This window comes from Magnolia sinica, chromosome 12 (assembly GCF_029962835.1).
Source record: "Magnolia sinica isolate HGM2019 chromosome 12, MsV1, whole genome shotgun sequence".
Classification (NCBI taxonomy): Eukaryota; Viridiplantae; Streptophyta; class Magnoliopsida; order Magnoliales; family Magnoliaceae; genus Magnolia; species Magnolia sinica.
In genome coordinates, this window is record NC_080584.1 from 78,211,656 (window position 1) to 78,226,640 (window position 14,985).

General features: G+C 39.2%; 1 protein-coding gene across 1 annotated transcript in view; it reads left to right on the plus strand.

The window, feature by feature from the left end:
- Window positions 1–8,139: 8,139 nt before the first annotated feature.
- Window positions 8,140–14,985, plus strand: part of LOC131221818 (uncharacterized) — a 41,097-nt gene continuing 34,251 nt past the window's right edge. The window contains exon 1 of the mRNA XM_058217123.1: window positions 8,140–8,742. The gene's annotated coding sequence lies outside the window, so the exon portion shown is untranslated. The remainder of the gene's footprint in view (window positions 8,743–14,985) is intronic.

Consider the following 14,985-nt stretch of genomic DNA (forward strand, 5'->3'; position numbering starts at 1 on the left):
TTATTTCAAAAATTTTAAGCTTTTTATCTTCTTCTTAATTTTAATTTTGCTATAATACAAGACCTTCATAATTAAGAAATTTTAATTTTGCTATAATATATGGCTTTCATAATTAGGGGGCCTTAGGCGATTGCCTCACTTGCCTACCCCTTAGAGCTGCCCATGGGGCCACAAAAATGAGGCAAATCAAGGTTTAAGTGAATCACCAAATGGGGATTAAACGATAATATTAAAAACTTCTTAGGTGCCATGTAAGTTTTGGATCAAGCTAACCTATGTGTTTTACCTTCACCTAGGTCTCTGTGAACTTATGAAGGGGTCAGTCCCTATCTCGAGACCGGCAGTGCAGTACCCAATCCGCGCCTCTTAAAAGATGGGGCACTAACACGTGGATGCTATCATGTGGGTGCATCCACGTCAGTTACCACATGAAGGGCATGGACTAGGTACTACCCCGCCTGTTCCAACTTAAGATATGTTGGTATTTGTAGGGCCACCATGACGTATTGATTTCATCCACACCACCCATTCATTTTATTTATTTTTTCATATTATTTTAAATTATGAGCCAAACAATAAGAAAGATCCAAGTCTCAAGTGAACCACACAATGGAAATTAAATTCCTACTTAAATTCCTACCATTAAAAAATTGTTGGGACCGCGGAAGTTTTGGATCAAGATGATATTTGGTTTTTCACTTCATCCAAGTGTATATGACCATATCAACATATTGGATGGCAAATAAACAACACGATAGGCCTTAAGATGGTTTCAATGGTGGTCGTCCATAGCACCGCTGCTTCCCGTGGTGTGGTTAACTTGAGCCTTGGATTAGCCTTATGTTTTGGCTAATATTCTAAAATAATATGGAAAAGTGGATGGATGGTGTGGATAAAATCCATATATAATGGTGGCCCTTTAGTTGCCCCTTAAATCTCGACGGCTCCTTGTCTTATCATCTTGCCAGTCGTGATTTCGTAAAAAGTACTTCAAGCATCCTTAAAGATCTTTAGTATGTTATATCTTTCTTTTGATATAACACATGTCTATTCTCTTTATATAACACATATCTATTCTTAATTGGCTATTTTATGAACGGTCAGAAATAGAGAATAACATTGCCCTCCACGTCACTTTGCCTTTGGTTTAAAAGGTGAGAGCGATGTTGATTCATCGTTCGGCGTAATAAATATGACTACTCAGCCAAGCAAAAACATCAAATTCAGTCATCTTGATCGAAAAATATCAAAGTCAAGCATCTTGATCGAAGTCGATTGTCTTGTTTGAAAAACATTAAAGTTAGTCATTTTGGTCGAATTCGGCCATCTTGATCGAAAAACATCAAATTCGGTCATCTTAGTCGAATTCAGTCGTCTTGATCGAAAAACATCAAATTCAATTGTCTTGGTCAAAAAATATCAAAGTTGTTACCTTGGTCGAATTCAGTCATCTTGATCAAAACACATCAAATTCACCTGTCTTAGTTAAATTCAGTCATCTCGATCGAAAAATATCAAAGTCAGTCGCGACGATGAAGATTGTTAGTTAGTCCATTCCAAATAAGGCTTATGATAGACTAGAGTAGTAGTATTGCCCATAATTAGACTTGCTATTTCTTGGACCAATTGCATAATTCGATCACACTTCAGATGGTGTGGTTCAACCACTGGTAGTAGTTCTACACTTAATTGGTTTTACCTTCCATGATAAGGTGGATTCCCAAGGAATGACTGCCCCCCCCCCCCCCACCCACCCAAGATTGTCAGTCAGTCCATTCCAAATAAGGCTTATGATAGATGGGAGTAGTAGTATTGCCCATAATTAGGCTTGCTATTTCTTAGACCAATTGCATAATTCGATTACAATTCAATTGGAGTAGTTCAACCACTAGTAGTAGTTCTACACTTAACCAGTTTTGCCTTCCATGATAAGGTGGATTCCTAAGAAACGACTGCCTCCCCCCCAAGTTATACCTTGGTTTCCTTCTGTAGGAATAACATTTCTAACCTCCCATTCTAGTCACTTAAATTTAGTAGGTAGCGGAAGATTTCATACTTCCTATAAGGGAGTAGGAGGGGTGTTCCGCCATAGAGGATGCTTGCAATATTGGTTGTATCAGGGCTATCAGTGCTAGATGTTCGATAAAACTAGTATCAACCTATAATTAAGGTGCCACGATATTCTTTTGACAAAAAGAGCTATCATCTTATTCATGTTTTCGACATGGTTGGCTATCCATATACTTAAAGTTTCAGATTGAACTCATAACTGTTTGGCGACATGCTAAATTCTTTGTTACATATTGAGCATTCTAGCTAATAAAAATTTCAAGAGGATTAATTCGAAATGAAGATGACCTATCCGGATTTAATGGAAGAGGTATGGATTCGGTAGTAAACATAACTGCTCATGTGCTTGATGAACCTATCTTTGGTTTATGACTTCATAAGACTAATGCACCAGTAAGTATAATAATACTTAGAGTCTCACTGAGCGTGCCAAAAATTGTTGGCACTCGATTTATTTTATGTCATGTGCGGTGTGTGCTAGCGTGCCATAATCAATATACAAGCTTGATTCAAACCAATCAACTCCAACCTCAAGCATTGAAATAAGCAAATACGTCCAATATGAATGTATATGACTGAAATTTAATAAGATCGGTCGCCTACTCAACCACTTGTAGAATTTTGTAAAGATCAAGCGATAATTAGAGGGTGGGGTTCTTCCTCCCAAAGTGGGTTGTGTTTTGCCTTTAATAAGAAATGACTTTTTAGTATACCAGTGCAATCAAACAAAAGGAAAAAGTCACAATTGGTCACTATGAGCGGCTGTAAGAATGTGTCTCTTGAAAGAATTGCTAATATTGGATAAATATCAAGTCCAATGTATGAGAGTAGGCCTGAATTACAACTAAGGATTACTTATACTAGATTATTGCTAATCTTATGGTAGATTGAGATAAGGTAAATTGATATATTTGATTTGATTTGATTGGTGTGAGATGCCTTGTTCTGTAGATATCCCCTACTAATAGATTTCTCCTACTACTCTCTTTCATACGTTTTTCTCCTTCAATCCGACTGTTATGGTAACTGAAAAGTCACTACATTAGACTTCTACATCCATTTTCCCTTTCTTAATACATGTCTCTATGACTGTTCCTCTTCCGCTCGACAACTTTCTACTTCTAGACACCTCTCGACCGCTTGGTCTGCTCCTGAACACCTCTTGACCGCATCTTTTCTCTTAGCCACACCTTGCTAGATGCCTCTTAGCCACCCGGTTTACTTTAAAATACTTCACAGCAGCTCCTTTTTGTATAAGCAGGTCAAATATTCCTGAAGATCTCTATAACGTTATATTTTTTTTCTTGTTATAACATATGTTCATCTCTAATTAACTACCTCATAAATGTTGAGAAATAGGGTATAGCATGACCCATACAGGACCCACCCATGATATGTAATATTTATATATAACCCATCCAAACCTTCTTAAAAGAATATATCACTCCCAATGGGATGAACGGAGAACACAAGTATAGCCTGATCAAATTTTCCTTGCCCTCATGTTTCCGTGCTGGTTATTTAATCCCCATGTTTTTATATGCGACGTGTGCAACTAAAGTTTTCTATGTTCTTCATATTTCGACTCCCGTCTCAACATGAGCCCGTGAAATTGATGTAACTGATATGTTGGTAGGCCCATGTAACTTTGTCTTCATGTGGAGCTCATTGGAATATCGATTTGAAATCCACCGGTCCATCATTGTCACCCGATCATGTTACGATGACAACTCAAAAATTTGAACCAAATCCATTACTAAAGTGGGCTTTACCATAAGAAACAATAGGAATTAAAAGCACCATTGAAACTTTGTTAAGGCCGCGGAACTTTTGTAAAAGACTGGTATATGTGTCGTTTTCATTATCCTTAGAGGAAACACTAGTCTCTAAGCCAGCTGGATAACATGTGCACGTCCCGCTGAGGCCACGAAGGTTTCAGTTGCGGGTGCATATATCCCCATTAGTTCCTGTGGTGTGGTCCACCTGGGTCTTATATCTGACTCATTTTCGAACATGATATGGCCACGTTGATATAGGGAGTGAATTTCACACAGAGATTGAGGTGGGCTTCATGTGACTTTGTAATGCCTACGGTGATGTTTATCTATCATCCAAGCTATTGATGAGGTCAGACAAGCCTGGCGAATGCAAAAAAATACAAATGTCAGCTAGATTGAAAGCTTTCCTGGGCCCAAGAAGCTTTACACCACAGGGGTTCAATTTTTACTGTTCCTGTGGTGTGGTCCACTTTAAGTTTGGATATACTTCAATTTCAAGGCTCGTCCCTAGAATGAGCTAGCAAAACGGATGGCTCGCATTAACAGAACACATACATTATGGTAGGTCCCACAGAATCCTGACACAACGTAATTAATCGGGAAGCGGATTGGTTGGTGTACCAGACACCGGCCATATAGCTAATGTGTTGATGGCAGCAAGTTCTGGGGGTCCTATCATAAGGTATGTATTATATCCAAACCGTCCATCCATTGGACGAGCTTGTTGTAAGGCTTGAGCCAAAAAAATAAGACAGATCTAAAGATCGGACCACACTGTAAAAAGCAGTGGGGGATTGAACGTCTACCATTGAAACTCTTTTGGGGTTACAGAAGTTTTGGATCAATATGAATTTTTTTTTCCCTCGTCATCCAGTTGATGTTTGGATATGATTGGATGGAAAATAAATGTTATACTAGGCCCTAAGAATGTTTTAACGGTAAAAATCATTATCCCCACTGCTATTTGTGGCGTGATCCAGTTGATGTTTGGATATGATTTATTTTTTAGCACATGCTGTAAAATGATTTCGAAAAATGGATGAACGGTGTGGATATAATAAATATATTATTTTGGAGCCCACGTAACTATGACCTCCTTTTAACCGTTTTTACAACTCGGAGCTCGAGGAGCGTAAGCATTCGTCTTCGCACAACACCCACCCACACCAGATATATCGCTAGTGTGTCCTACACCAGCCAATCCGCTTCCAATTAATCGGTGTCCCTCAGGTCCCCTGTCATCGGAATCCGATTCGGTCGTGACATCGCCAGCAACGACCTCGGTACTCGTAGATATCGTAGCCCCACCATGAAGCACATGTTTTATCCACTCAATCTATTAATTTTGCTAGCTCATATTAAGGTATGGCCTAAAAATAAGGCAGAACCAAATTATAGGTGGACCAGAACGTAATTAACAGTGGTGATTAAATGCTTATTATTGTAAACTTTATTCTTCTTCTTTTTTTTGTTTTTTCACATGCGCAGATTTCACCACTATTTTCTATGGTGGGGTCCACTTGAACTTTAGATCTATCTCTTTCTCTTTGTAATACCATAAAACGATCTCTAAAAATGGTTGGACGGTATGGATACAACACATGCATCATGGTGTGGTCCACGTAGCTTGTTGATGTCACTTCAGTAGCCATTTGGCTACCGACCTTGTCAGTATCCAATCCGCGCCCCATCATCATCACAGTACAGTGGACCTTAGGAGGATTTTAATAATGGATACCCAATCACTTTTGTGTTTAGGTGGTGTGGTCCACCTGAGATTGGATATCCATCATTAAAATCCTCCTAAGGTCTACTGTACTGTTTATTTGAAATCCAATCTGTTTATTAGGTCATGCAGGCCCAGATGAAGTGGTAAAACAAAAAATCATCTCGATCTAAAACTTTTATGGCCCCCAAAATGTTTTTAATGGTTGACGCTCATTCAACACTGTTTCCTGTAATGTGGTCCATTTCAGACTGGGATATACCTCATTTTTTGTCTTATGCTGTAAAATGATCTTCAAAAATAGATAGACGGCATGGATGAAACACATACATCATGGTGGGGCCCACAGAGCACTGACCACCGGCCATTGGCTGGTGTCAGGGGGAGTAGCCAATCCGTTTCCCCGCCACAGATACACCATCACCTGGGAGCATACACGTCAGCAAGGAAGTAAAACCAGAGAGGATCGCCTTGTGTGCCGTGGTAGCAGCGGTAGTCGTGCCACGAGACGCCAGCCTCGCCTCCCCCACACATTCGCTTCCCTTCTCATTTTTATATTCCTTTTATTATTATTTAAAAAATAAAATCTTAAAAGAAATTTCTCAATATAAAATTCCAATCATATTATTCGAGGTTCAGATCACCAACCGTACGGGCACATGAGTTGTCTAATTAAGGATTAGAATGGTATATCGTAGGACATAAAATGCATATATGACGTAAAGCTATGCTGGGCTAGGATAGGTGGAGAAATAATCTGGCCATGCATGCCAGCCCGGCACCAGGCCATTTGAGTAAGTCCAAGCCCATCGAAATTTCACTCTGTCCAGTGGGTCGCCAGGCTCATTACCATTCTTAATTGTATACACTGCTGGGATTCTACAACTGTAAGTTCTCAAAAGAAAAGGCAAAACAAAAGAAAAAGAAAAGAAAATGAACAAGAAAAGGAGAATGGACTGCATTTTTAGAATTTTGGAATTTTGATGGTTGATTGATCACTGGACCATCACTAACTCAATAATTACGTGTACCTACCTAGTGTGAAATTCTTTTGGGCTGTGATATATCTAAATACGCTGAATTGATTTGGAAAGTTAGGATGGAGTTAGATAAATGCCAGGTGTACAGTAGCCATCATCATATTATCTCCGTTTTAGCAAGGGCATGCACAGTGGGAGCAGATTTCATTTTAGTCAAGCTAATGCCCAATTCGATCAATCCGTGGCCATGGGCTCGTCTTAATTAATGTGTTGTGTGTGTGTGTATATGTTGTCCATCCGTTTTGGTAGATTATTTCAAGACATGAGCTCAAAAATGAAGCTGATCGAAATCTCAGGTAGAACACACCGCAGGAGTGATTGAACACTACCTTAAAGTTCTTGATGACCATGAAGTTTTGGATTAAGTTAATTTGCATTTCCTTTCATCCAGGTCTACGTGATCTTATCAACCGTTAGGATGGTAAATAAACATTATTTTGGGTCCTACGAAGTTTTAAATGATGACAAACAAATATGAAGGCGACCCAACAGTCCCGGCCTGACCATACTCGGTGTTACCCTAATCTGACTGAATCCACTCCCACTGGGACCCAGGTTATTCAACTTTCATATAAAAGAATATATACAGTGCAGTGGGCTTAGGTTACCGTCATGCATATGGAAATGGATAGTAATATTCTTCCAGAGAATGTATGCTCTCCTCGGTGGCGAGAAAAGAAAAAACATAAAAATAAAAAAAATCATTCTTTTCCTTTTTCCTTTTCTTTTTCTTTTTTTTTTTATATTTTTAATTTCCCCTTTTGGTGGTAAGAAGAGAGGAAGCTTAAGATAGATCTCCTTTTCACCTGGAAGAAAGCCAGCTGCAGCTCAATCCATTCTGCAAAGTAGGCAGGGTTTGGGCCGGGCCAGACAAGCTAGCATTTGGCAGGATACCTGACTTACAGATCTGACTCTGATGAAATTGATTGGGCCCAGGCCCATCCGACCCACCTAAGCTGCCCCAAAAGTTTATAAAATATTCTATTCCCAACTGAAATATTTCTAATCCATCCAGCGATCAGGCAGGATGCACGTATACAATGAAATAAGCACTTGGAGGGCAACGAATCAATCATATTCAATCAAGGCAGAAGGGTTGTCTAATCAAGGATTACAATGAGTTATCCGTGGTACATAAGACATGCATGTATGAAATGGTGGTGGGGATGGGTACCGTTGGGCTAAAATGAATTGGGCCCAAACCCATCCCGGAAATTAACCGATCATGCATCCAGGCACAACCCCGGCATAGGTCCAACCCAACCAAATATGGGTTGGTGCAGGTACCGGCCTATTGCCACTCTTAACCCCACACTCTCTAGGATCCTACAACTCTCTTCGCGGGCTCATGAAAAAAGAAAAAGGAAAAAAAGCAAAAGAAAATATAAAAAAATAAAAAAGAAAAAGGAAGAAAAGCAAAGTATAAAAATATAAAAAAAAAAAAAAAAAAAGTAAAAGGAAAAAAAAAAAAAAAGTAAATAAAATATAAAAAAGAAAAAAGAAAAGGACAAGAAACGGAAGACTGTTTATCTGCCATTTATCCATGTCTTTCTTTTGTGCTCACTGATTAGGTGCATCTATCCAGTGTGTTCTTTTTAACTTTGTGCCATATAGGCCCAACGATTTGAACAGTTTGGATTGAATTACCTATATTTCATATGTACAGTGGCTTAGCATATTATTGCAATCATAGACCGTTGGTTTTGTGTGGACCATAAAGCTCTTGTCGAAATCACTGAGAGAAGGTTATGGTAGTGTGCATGCATACGGATGGTTATACTCTTTCAGTGTATTATTCATGCTCTTCTCGTTCAATAGATGTTCGGTCTTTCTCCTCCTCTTACGCAAAGGTGTCCAAAGGAGAGAACATTTTCTAAAAGAAGAGTCCAGTACGCTGCTTGGTGGGCCAGCATGATTCTTGGCTTGGAAAATCTTCTAAGTGTGACCCACATGATGGACAGCTTGGATATCACTCTCACGTGCCATGAATGGAGGCATGTGGATGGGATTACAGCTCTATATAACGAGCTTCCGTTTTTGGTTTCTCTCTACGAGAATCATAGATAGAGAAGATTGTATTTTGATTATTGCAAAGACTTCTGTATCTGTCAAACGACCTTAGCTCCGGGTATGCTCTTCCTTTACTCCAAAATTTCTCTGCATTTTCCTTCTTATTCGTCTTCCCGTCTCTGTATGGTGATCGCCAGAGCTTTTCATTACTTGGTTTCCCACTGTGTAGATGCTAGGCAACCTTCTTTTTTTCTTTTTTCTTTTTTTTTTTTTTTTGTTTTGTTTTGTTTTAACTGGGTGTATATATATTCCAAAAATGACATACATCAAAATGGGTCTCCCGGGGACAAAAAGGAACCAGGAGAGCCAGATATAACTCTGTACAGTCTGAACAAAAAATTAAAAAAAAAACCCCAAAACTACCTATGGGCTTCTCTAATTGAGCCCAGACCAAACTTATCTAACCTATATAGGCCCCTAACACAAACCAGGAGATCTGAAACAGTAACAAAAGTCGACTGAAGTTGGTTCATCGCAGCAGCCTTTGTCAGGCCATCACTGGGCCTTCCTTCCCTCGGAATTAGGGAAATAAAAAAAATGGCCCTTTCCCTCAATTTGCTGATCCTAGCCCACCAATATCACCATTTCCACACTGGAGATGCTAGGCAACTTATCAGATGGGCCATGACTTACAAAACAGATGAGCCGCTGGATATTGGCAATATTTTTTCCAGGCCATCTACCTGTTTCTACTAGCTAGGACACATAATTGTTGATGAGCTAGATTACTGTGGCGGATCAGTTACATTGTGGGACCTTCCTGATGGACAGCTTGGTTCATGCACACATGTGAGCCAGTGACACATGTATGGGCTAAGCAAAACATAGAAAGCTCTCATAGCACAAAGTTTGAGAACATAATAGTTGCATGGGTTTTGTTGCCATTTACATCACCTGTACCTTCCGTTAAGTCAGTTCCTGTTCTTTCACAATGGTTGAAACATTACAGCAAAAGAATGGTCTTAAATATCTGTGATATAACCTATCTTGTATGAGTGATCTGACCATCCATTTTGTATGCAACCGACTGGAAGGTCTGGATCACCTGGCAAGTGTGATTTTTTCGGGGATCCTAGAAATAGTGGACCTAACAAACGGTCCATACAGGTGATGTGGATGCCCATGGTCCAAATGCAACTACATGCATGGAAGGTTCTGTTCACTCCCCAAGTACAGGGTTGTCATGTAGTAATAAACTCGGTGAGACCGAGGTCGAATCCCAAGGGACCAAAACCTGTACGTAATCTGAAACTAGGTAGAACTAGAACTAAAATAAGATGAAATCTAAATCGAGAGAATATGAGGAAATAATGGTAAATGATTAAACTAAAACTTGTGAAATTTAAAGGTAAGAAACTAAGGTGCCAAGGATCCACTTGTAGCGATCAGGGAGTCCTATCTTCATCCAGTTGGAAGATATATAATGAAAATCAATCTGAACTTCTTTTGATCTAGTTTCCAAGAGATAAGACAGATATAAATTAGAATGAATTCCATCACAAGACCATGCCTATGAGACAAAGTAAACAACAGAATTAAACTAATTTACAGCCAATCTGAGAGACGTATGAATGTTAGAAAGGATTTCATCATCCAACCATGTCCAAGGGGCGATGGTGAACAACAGTGCTTCCTAACTGCATAATCACAATTATGAAAAAGAAATACTCAAAGCCATCGCAGATCTATTGTAATGTAAGTCATAACAAACCATTAAAAACTAAAGGTATTCCTCAAAATCAAACTAACATCAAAAGTAATTCAACTAGCATGAATCCAAGCCATATGATCAACTCCATCATGCCACAAGCTTCACCTCTTAGCCCTAATTAAGAGGTTCAGCCCAACATGATGAGGGTAAAACACTCCAAAATTCATATAAAATAGTAAAAAAAAGAAAAGAAAACAAAAGGCCTAAACTAATATCTCTCTCAGCCGTAAATTCAATGCCCCTTCTCTCTTCTCTCTTCTTTCTTTATAGCAGCTGTGAAAGGGCTGTGGAGAGGAGTGCGTAGAGACGTCGGTGCGGAGAGATCCAGATGGTGGAGACAGTTAGAGGTATTTACACACCTTTGCGACAGCAACATAAAAATCACTTGCATCCGATCGAATTTATAGCCATGAATAAAAAATCTAAGACGTTCAATTGTCTTGGCCTTGGTCGATCCTTTTTTGGAGAGATTTTTAATGGCCAGGATAGTCGGACCGATCTTGGCTATGAGTGCAAACGGACCCAGATCGTCAGGTCTCGGACGCGCTGTAACAGGGTCTGCGCATTTCGTGCGCTAATGATAGGTGAAGCCCATAATCAGAATTTTCAGCGAAATCCACACCGTCCATCAATTTCTCCTCGAAAATCCGTTCAGATATGGTCGGTTTTGGATTTCTGTTGACGCGGGCAACCTACTTGATCTTGCGGCGAAGATTCTACCATGTAGCACATTTGCAACCTCTTTTTGGCATTCTTCAGACCAAGAACTACCATATCTTGATCAGGACCTTCGTATGATTCGAATGGACGGCTTGGATTGAGCTGATGGGTCCATATGGTGGCCCATTGAGATCACCCGCAACTCCCTGTTGCGAAACAGAGAAAATGGAGATTTCCATTTTAAGAAATAAGGTCGGTCAAACCGACTTTGACCCATTTGGTTGGTCCGGTGCACAACGGGTGTACACCCGCTGTGTACACCCTCCACGTGAAGTGGGGTTTACCTTGATGTTTGTGGAAAATCTGATCCGTTCGTCCCTTTTATCATCTCATTTAATGGATAGAGCCCAAGTTTGAAGCATATCTGAATATCAGGTGGGCCTTAGATCAGTAATTCGTGGGCTGATCTGACCGTTAGACCACTTCAACAAGGATCCAACTACTAAAATTTGACGTGTACAACTTATTTAAGGTCTTCAGGCCATATATGAAGTTTTGAGCTGAACGGATGGTGGGAACCCTGTGATCTTGCATTCTGTACTAATTTTAGGCTACTTGAGCTTCAGTTTCTCAATTTTCTCGGGTCTCTAGCATGTAAATTTTTCGATCTCGGTCCCCTGGTGTCCATCTCTTGCCTTGGTATCTTCAGAGCATTAAATCCATGCTTTTAACACCCTGTTTCCATCCGAGCTCCTAAACTCACCTTGCAGCTCAAACACGATTAAAATAGTCCGTTAGACAGTATCATGTCCGTAAATTCAGATAATAACTGGGGTCTAATATGCAATCTTTAACCCTCAACAGGTTCCCTTTCACTTAGCCATGTTGATCATTGCTCTATAATATTATATAATCACATGGTTTGAAGGGATCCGATGGACCAAGTTGTAACCGATACATTGAACCGTTTTCTACATTGTTCATTGAATATATTTCACATGAGATATATGAAGTGGGACATGTGCAAAATTTGGTGACCCTATGTGGGTGGACCATTTGAATGAACAATGGATGAAATTAAATAAAGGTCCCAATAATCTATGCTTAGAAAGTGTTGGCAGTAAATATTTTCCTATTTCCTAACCATCCATGGTAAAGGATTCACGGGCAAAACGACAATGAGATGAAAATTTTCATAGGAAAAAGGTATTTACTTGGGAACTCTGTTGATAGTAGTTACTTGTTGACATTGTCGGTGCTTCATTAATGGACATTAATATTAGATGTTGACATTGTTGGTAGATAGTGATCTATTTTCTTTGGTTTTGTATTGTCTTTTTGAAAGCTCATGTGCTATCAAAATAGCTATTGAATGTAAACTTAAGCATGTCCTGATGTAAAGCATTTTTCTAGTTCTTTAATGGGTTGGGTGTCTTGTGCATAAATACCTTGCATTTGTATAGGGGTATAATGGCATTCGTCTTACCATGTTTAGATAAATCTTTTTTATATCCATACATCAATCCCCCAATCTTTTCTAAAAAGAATATCTATTGAATGGATATATATGTTTTCGAACTAGTTGATGTAAATCAGGTCACATGGAAGGGTGTTGTGCAAATCACGTCCACCTATATGCAATGCTTTAGTTTGGATAATTTATGTTTCAAAAATCATTCTACGCCATAATGCTACCTATTTGATTGGCCATTAAGGTGATGGCAAAACATATAAATAATTAAAAGGTGAGAGCACACCAGCTATAATTGTATTTAAGAAAAGAGGCATGTACAAGCACTCCATGCCGGACAATTCCTAGGTCCACCAACTCTATGAAGAAAACCAACATGCAATTCTATACATCTCACACTTCCTCAAAAATTAAAAATAAACAAAAAATACAATCCTAATATACAGTTGTTGCCAAGTCCCACATGATTCAGTAAGAGATGACCTTTAAACACCCCTGGATTACCTCCTTGCTTGAGTACATTCTATGACATCCCCCTGTATTGCCCAACCCTACAAGCCCATCCATAACCACATTGTTCTCAGAATAAATGAGATGCAACTTGAACAACATCTTTGCAAAAAATTCTCTAATTTCCCCGCAGAGATACCATACACACCCCGATATGTATTTCTCTTTATTTAGGCATTTCACAAGAATTTTCTAAGTCACTCTCCACGTGCACTTGTTGCATTTCGCAACTTCTTGACCATCAAGCATGTCCCCTGCTTCCATGATTATGTTTGAACCCTGAATGTAATGGGTCGAAAATTGAAGATCTCCTAACCATAGTGATTCCTACAAACACCCCTGCCACCACTCTCTCCTAGATTTTTCCTTGACGACATATTTACATTTAGCGTCACGCATCCTAATTTTGGCTTCTCCTCCTTGGGCGCCATAATCCCATAAATGAGCTGCCTCCTTGTGAGAATTTTCCAATAACTTTAAGAAAAGGGCATCTGAGAATAAATCCTCCTTTTAAAAGGATTGCCAACCCCTAAATTTCTAATCCATCCATTTACTTTCTTCATAATGCATCTTCAGTCACTCGATTCTCAATACCTTTCGTTGCATTTCTATTAGAATATTTAAAATGTAAAAGAATGTAAAAGTTTAAAGATAATCATTTTAGATTTTAGTCCTATGATTCTAATTTAGATATTTTGAAGTTGCTATAAAAGGAAAAAACAACTAATATAGCTACAATACCATGATCAAATCAATGAGAAACTATCGAGTTGTCATGTCAGTCATCTAACAACAAGGTCTCTATTTGATCTACCCTAGCAAAAAGAGAATATGAGATGCAAAACATTAACCCTCGAGTAGGGCTAAGGAGATGCACAAAGCCAACTATGGTGGACTTCACATGTGTAAAATGTGTAATGTAATGGAGTGAAGGAGAGAAGCATCTCTCTCTCTCTCTCTCTCTCTCTCTCTCTCTCTCTCTCTCTCTCTCTCTCTCTCTCTCTCTCTCTCTCTCTCTCTCCATGTGATGCCCAATAGAGCATGAACATCTATGGCTCTCTCTCTCTCTCTCTCTCTCTCTCTCTCTCTCTCTCTCTCTCTCTCTCTCTCTCTCTCTCTCTCTCTCTCTCTCTCCATGTGATGCCCAATAGAGCATGAACATCTATGGCTTTCTCTCTCTCTAAACTCTTTAGGATAAGATCTATTTATAAAGAATTTAGATTTCAAGAAGAAATACTACATACTATGATACTTTACCACCCTATATTCGTTCATACGGTCCATTACATTGGATGTATATGATCTTGCCTTAACTATTTATTTAATATTTAATCTAATCCCTCCACTGTCATAGTTATCTACCATTGATCAAATTCTATGTAAATTAACTAATAGACCATACAATCTAATCAATCAGAGTATCATTAAGTGTAATCAATTTTTTTAACAATTAAAAGAGCAGTCTAACAATTAAAAATGTTATAAAAGCTTTTGAGTGTTTGTTGAGGGTCAAATATTGCATATCAGACCCATTTATTGCATGGATTTACAAGCATGGCACCGTTTAATAGCCTAATTTAATTGAATTTGTGATGCAGGGCGTCTTCATGAGCTTGGACTGGGAAAGGACACTAAAAAGCATGGATTTACCGATCTGATGACACTAAAGCATGGGACGGACTCTAGAAGACCAAGAGCGACGAAATTATACACCAGGGGTCCGCGGAAATCGAGGAATCGAAGCTCAAGTGGCCTGAAAAGTGTCCAGAATGCAAGATTATAGGGTTCCCACCATCTGATCAGTTCGAAACTTCATACGTGGCCTGAGGACCATAAATGAACCGTACACGTAAAATTTCAGCTCCTGGATCACTGTGAAAGTGGCCCAACGGACAGATCAGCCCATAAATTTCTGATCTGGGGCCCACCTGATCTCTGGATACACCTCA